At 45.3% G+C, this 6,114-nt stretch overlaps 1 protein-coding gene across 4 annotated transcripts in view; it reads right to left on the reverse strand.

The window, feature by feature from the left end:
- Positions 1 to 6,114, reverse strand: part of USP49 (ubiquitin specific peptidase 49) — an 88,494-nt gene that overhangs the window by 78,943 nt on the left and 3,437 nt on the right. Inside the window, exon 1 of one of the 4 annotated variants that reach the window (XM_054505848.2) lies at positions 682 to 748. The exons of 1 other annotated variant lie outside the window; for it this stretch is intronic. The gene's annotated coding sequence lies outside the window, so the exon portion shown is untranslated. Of the gene's footprint in view, positions 1 to 487; positions 579 to 681; positions 749 to 6,114 lie in introns of those variants that run through there. 2 more of the 4 variants (XM_064597591.1, XM_054505850.2) reach the window with 2 other exon arrangements.

Below are 6,114 nucleotides of genomic sequence, written 5' to 3' on the forward strand. Positions count from 1 at the left end.
CAACTCTTCCCCCGGCACCCTCACCCTGCTACCATCCCCTACAAAGCTCCCTTCCTCAAACCCCTGCTCTGACACCTAACCCCAGCCTTGGTCTTCCTAACCTCATTCCCTGCCGGCTTCCTTAACACCCACCCTGGGTTTTGCCTCCTTCCTACCTCCTTGGCTGGCTTTTTCTCACTCCTCCTCTCCCTGCCTTCTAACCCTGTCTCCCCTTAATCCTCCTCATCTCATTCTTAGACCCGTTCCCCCCAACAGCCCCTAAGCGTTCCTTCGCTTCTCCCCTCAAGGCTTTTTTTTTTTTTTTTTTTACCCTCCAACCCAGTCGTCGCCCACCCCGCCAAAATAAAGCTCCGACGCGCCCCGACTGCCGGCTCTCGCCTCCGCCGGCCCCCGCCCCGGGCGCCCCCAGCCCGCCGGCGCCGCGGTCCCGCCCCCTGCCGCCGCTCCTCCCGCCCGCGAGGCGCGCGCCGCCTTTGTCGCCCCTCACCCGGTGTGTGAGGATTTGGCTTCTTTAAAGGGGAGGGCCAGTGTGCCGGAGACTCTGTCCCCGCCTCCGAGTCTTAGAATGGGCTCCCTGGCCGTCGCGTCCTCCCCGGTCCCCGTCCCCCCACCCCCTGGAGCTACCCCCTTGGCTGCCTCCCTGCCTCCTCCGCCCCCTCCCCGACCCCCCCCTCTATTTACCGCCATCATCAGCACGCGCGAGCTGTCACCAGGGCGCGAGACAACCGAACACGGCCCCGCCCCCTGCCCGCCCATTGGCCCACCCGCCGGAGCCCCGCCCCCCGGGCCCCGCATTGCGCCAACGGCGCAGCGCTCGGCCCCGACCCGGGCACAGACTGCCTCTCCGAGGGTTCGCGCCGCGGGCGCAAAGTTTAGGGTTAGCCACAAACGTGCGGCCGATTTGAGCCTGGCGTAAGAGGCGGCGGCGTAGAGGGGCGTTGTGAATCGCGGGTCGAAGTTTGGTTGAAGCACAGGAGGGTAAATAAGGAGGTTTCCAGACAAAGAGACTCTTAAAGGTACAGAGTCTTAAGGCTGTCCCTCCCCCTTAAAGGGCCAGACTCTCCGAGCCCATCTCCGCCCCCTTCTCCCCAGCACTTCAGCCTGCGGGACAGTGAAGGAGTTCTATCTACACTAGTTCCCCGCACACTTTTGGAGCTCCTTTAACATCTCTCCCCACTGCCAAGGGGGAAAGCCTTTCTCACTATCCTATGTTTTTGTTTTGTTCTGTTAAAAGACTCAGTGATTGTTAAAAGAGTGTCGTTCGGAAAGAAGCAGTCTCCGAACCCTGGGGTTTCCTGAGGCTGCGTTTGCAAAAGTTACTATTGGCTACCAGACGGGTGAACACGTGTCTGACTTTTGCCACTGATGACCCAGGCGGGACCCAGCTGTTTTATGGAAATCCCTCCAAGGAAGCCAAAGCTTATGAAGTTCAGCAGATCGTAGGAGACCACAGGGAAACAACAGCGGCTATACCTCCTCCAGAGGCTGCATTGTTCTGACATAACTTGCGGGAGGTGACGTTACCCGCCCCCCCAAGTTCCAAATAAGAGACCAACACTGTTACATCACCCAACACATGGCTAAAGCAGGTAAAGGCTTACATGTAAACAGAAGGACAAAGAAAAGAAATAAACATATGGGTTAACAGCTACACTGGCTCAAGGCTACACATTTGTCAATATGAAATCGAGAAGCACAAAAGCTAAAGAACAACAAAATTAGAAGGGAGAAACAGCGAGTGCATGTGTAAGCATGAAACTACAATGCCTGCAGCCAAGCATATTGAAGTGTAAAAATATGTCTAAAGGTAATTAACCTGGACATTTTTAAGAGGTTTGATGATGGAAGGAAAGGACCCAGCGATTGATTGATTTGGTGAGGATTTGCCATGTGGTTCAAGAGCCCAAAGTAGGGTCTAAAATTTAGTATTCCCTTTGTTGTCTATCACCTTTAATTCTCTTTTTAAAAATCTTATCTTACATTTTAACTCCTTTATTATCAGTTTTCTCCCCTTACTCCCCAAGTCCCCTCCAAAATTATTGGAGATTCAAGATTGTATCTTTTTCCATGTTAATTCCTTAGCAAAGTGCCTGACGCATAATAGGTGCTTTTATTGAGTGACGGGTTTTGGAACCACTTAAGACTTCTGAAGGAAGGAGTGTTCTCAGAGCAGCAATCTACCGGGAAAAGACTCCCAGTGCTTTGAGCATGTATTGGATCAGTGGTTCTCAAAGTGTGGCCAGTGGAGCCCTGACACTCTTTCACAAGGTCCCTGAGATCAAGACTATTTTCATCATAATAAGACATTATTTGCTTCTGTCACAGTGATGACATTTGCACTGATGATACAAAAGTAACGATGGGTAAAGTTACTGCTGCCTTAGCACATATCAAGGCACTAGCACTCAACTGTGCTATCAGTCCATGTGCTCTTCACTGCCACCCGCTCACAGGAAAAAATAACACTCGTTTCACCTTAGATGTCATGATGAAATACTAAAAATTATGTTTTATTTAAGTACCCATCTTTTCAATACTATTCTATGTGATTAAATGGATGTATGCATAAAGCGCTTCTATTCCTTACCTAAGTACCATCTTTTTCTTGAGAAAAAGCACTTGTGCAATTTCTCTGCATTTTGAGCTGAATTTGTAACTTTCTTCATGGAATACCATTTTTACTTGAGAGAAAGCTAACAGATAAACTACATTTTGTCAGCTTTGGGTGTCTGACATATTTTCTCAAAGATAAAGTGAGCCTGACAGCACTTGTTAGCAATAATCAAACTCAAGCTCTCAAGCAAAACTTCGAATTTCTGCAAACCTGTATCCGCCACTGTGAACTTAATAGCCTCCCAAGACTTTTCTGATGAGAATGGTGGTGATGTTAGCAAATACGATTTTTTAAATCTTGTATAACAAAATGTGTCAACACCTAAAAGATCTGCAATGTTTTCCAAACGACCAATGCATGATGCTACAAAATCAGGTATCAGTAAAAGATCCCTTCAAAGTACAAAATAAACCAATGAATATTATTATATAACACAGTACAAAAAGTTCACTGATAGAATTTGAGAATCTGCATTGCAACTAACAGCAGAGTTGTGATGTAGTTTCAAAGAACATACACAATTATGTGAGAAGATTGTTAATATACTCCTCCCCTTTTCCAACTACACATCTGTGAGGTTGGATTCACATTCTTCAACCAAAATGACAAATTTTAATAGACTAAATGAAGAAGCAGATATGAGAATCCACTGTCTTCAATTATGCCAGACATTCAAGAGATTTGCAAAGATATAAAACAATGTCACTCTTGTAAGTTTTTTGCTTGGAAAAAAGTTATTTTTCATTAAAATATTTATGTTAACATGCGATGGATTTATTTTATCTTTGAATGAATACCTTCTATTTTCTTATAAGTTTCAATAAGGCAAATATCAATAGGTATAACCTACGTAAACAAAAGCTCTTTGGAACTTTTTTTTTTTTAAAGATTTATTTATTTATTTGAGAGAGCGAGAAAGTACATGAGAGGGGGGAGGGTTAGAGGGAGAAGCAGGCTCCTCGCCGAGCAGGGAGCCCGATGTGGGACTCGATCCAGGGACTCCAGGATCATGACCTGAGCCGAAGGCAGTCGCTCAACCAACTGAGCCACCCAGGCGCCCGCTCTTTGGAACTTTTAACAGCATCAAGGAGTCCTGAGACTAAAGAGTTTGAGAACTGTGTATTAGATGAAAGCAGAATAAGGCTATTTTAGATAATTCAAATATGAGAAGGCTATGTAGCATAGCTAGCAAAAAGGTTTTAGTGTAGTTCCAGAGTTAAGAGCTTCAGTGGTTCATCCACAAGGAATGGAAAATAGAATCAAACACTGAGCTTCCTTTAAAGACACAACTGGTAACGAGTGTGATCACAATACACATGGCACCACACAAACAGGGCAGAGACAGGCACAACTAAGGCCTGGGAGACGAGGGGAAACAGGGATGGGTATGTTCCACAAAGAAGATACAGTCAATTCTACCCCGACTTTTTTTTTTTCTTTTTTTAAAGCAGAGCCTCAGGTTGTAGAACAAGTAAAATCTTACCACTACAGATAAAATTTAAAAATAGAATTCCATCCTCCAGAGATGGGCCACAACTGTGCTCACTGATCTGGTTCAAAAAATATACCTATACTATCATATACCTTCTTGGGACCCTCTCTCACTGCTCATTCTCTATTACAATAACATTCTTTGCACTGGGGGAGAATTTTAACTTGTCATCAAGCAGTATGACCCCATAACTTCCCCCCTTTTTTTCTTTAAAGATTCTATTTTTAAGTAATCTCTACTCTGGGGCTCGAATTCATTAACCCCAAGATCAAGAGTCGCATGCTCTTCTGACTGAGCCAGCCGGGTGCCCCCATAACATCCCAGCTTAAACATCCTAACCAAACACCAGTACCTGCAACACCATTAAAAAGAAGCAAGCGCAGAGAGGGCATCTCCTTGCCTATAAAGCTTTTGACATCTATTCTCCCTTGAGCCCCTCGACAAGCCTATGAAAAATGTAAAGTAGGCATCATTTATTCCCACTTTACTGATGAGACCCAGAAAGGCCAACTTGACTGAAGATACCTGGCAAGTTCAGGACAGTACTATGGCCAGCACCCAGCACCTGTCTCCTAAAGCAGTGCTCTCTCTTTTAGTAGTTGCCTTAGAATACCTGTCACCTCCACATCCTCAGGATATATAAATGCATTCCCTAAATCATTTTTTAAGATTTTATTTATTTATTTGTCAGAGAGAGAGACAGCACAAGCAGGGGAAGCAGCAGAGGGAGAGGGAGAAGCAGGCTCCCTGCCGAGCAAGGAGCCAGATGTAGGACTCCATCCCAGGACCCTGGAATCATGACCTGAGCCAAAGGCAGACACTAAACCGGCTGCCACCCAGGCATCCCTAAATTCTTTTTAAGCCTCCAAAGAAATTTTGGCAGAATTCGTATTAACCTTAAAAACAGGTCTATGCCATCTGATGGGGCAGGAATGTGATGGCAAATAAAACAGAGAATGCAAGAGAATTAGGAATCTTTGCCCTCATAGTTTCAAGAATTTTTTTTTAACTTGCTAATTTCATCACAGAGACGCAGAACTACTTCTTGGCCTCATCAATGACATCATTCTGAACAATGAAAATATACTCATTATGCCAAGTTCCATTACAACGGAATAATTACCAGATCCCATGGAGTGTGTAATAATGGGAGAGTAACTACTCCTGGGGCCCCCGAGAAAGCTATAAAAATTCTTCTTATATATTTACTCTTACCCATTTATAAAAGGTTGCATGCATGTTTGTGTAAAGACAGAAGAAGGGGGAACCAATAGGAAAGGTAAGAGCAGGAAAACAGTCCCGCTTGCCAGAAACTGACCAAAAGGCCTGAAGAACTATGAAATGAAGGAGAAAAATCCCTGGATGAGACCTTAGAGAAGGGGTCCGAGCGGCAGGGGAAGGTTTTGCATACGATAAGCCAGCAAGATGTATTTCACATCTGCTTCACCTTTGCCTTCCTGTTTCCCTTCAGGATCTGTTCTTTTAGAGACCCTTTTTTAGATCACAGATCTTTGAGATACTCTAATGAACCCTGTAAATCCTATTCCCCCAAAACTGCACACATATACACACAAAGCTTTCAAGGCATCTTCGTCCTCTCGGGGCTCCCCTCGGGGGTTAGGCTGCCTTAAGTAAGAATCACTACTTTAGAGTCACCATCCACTCACATTCCAGCACCAACTAAGAAGAAACTCCCTCATTAAGCACAATACAGTCTCCATGATCCGGGAAGGAAAGGACAGGTATGTTCTGTCTTGTTTTGTGTTTGTCTCAGTTATTGAGAAAAGCGATGAAATACACAGGGAAGGGATTTCCCTAGATGAGGCCAAGTGAAGGCTGCATGACCTCTGGGAGGGATGATGTAAAGATCTGAGTCCCGAACCATGGTCAAATGAGGTGACCTAAAGGGTCCCTTGTAACCCAAGAGACTGATTTTGGTATGCTCTACACAATGGCAGAAACTCATCTTGGGGGAGAGTCCCAAGTCCAAGAAGAGACTACTCAAAGT

The sequence above is a fragment of the Mirounga angustirostris genome, unplaced genomic scaffold, assembly GCF_029215605.1.
Source record: "Mirounga angustirostris isolate CCGP_5_RB_7025 unplaced genomic scaffold, mMirAng1.0.hap1 SCAF_8, whole genome shotgun sequence".
Lineage (NCBI taxonomy): Eukaryota > Metazoa > Chordata > Mammalia > Carnivora > Phocidae > Mirounga > Mirounga angustirostris.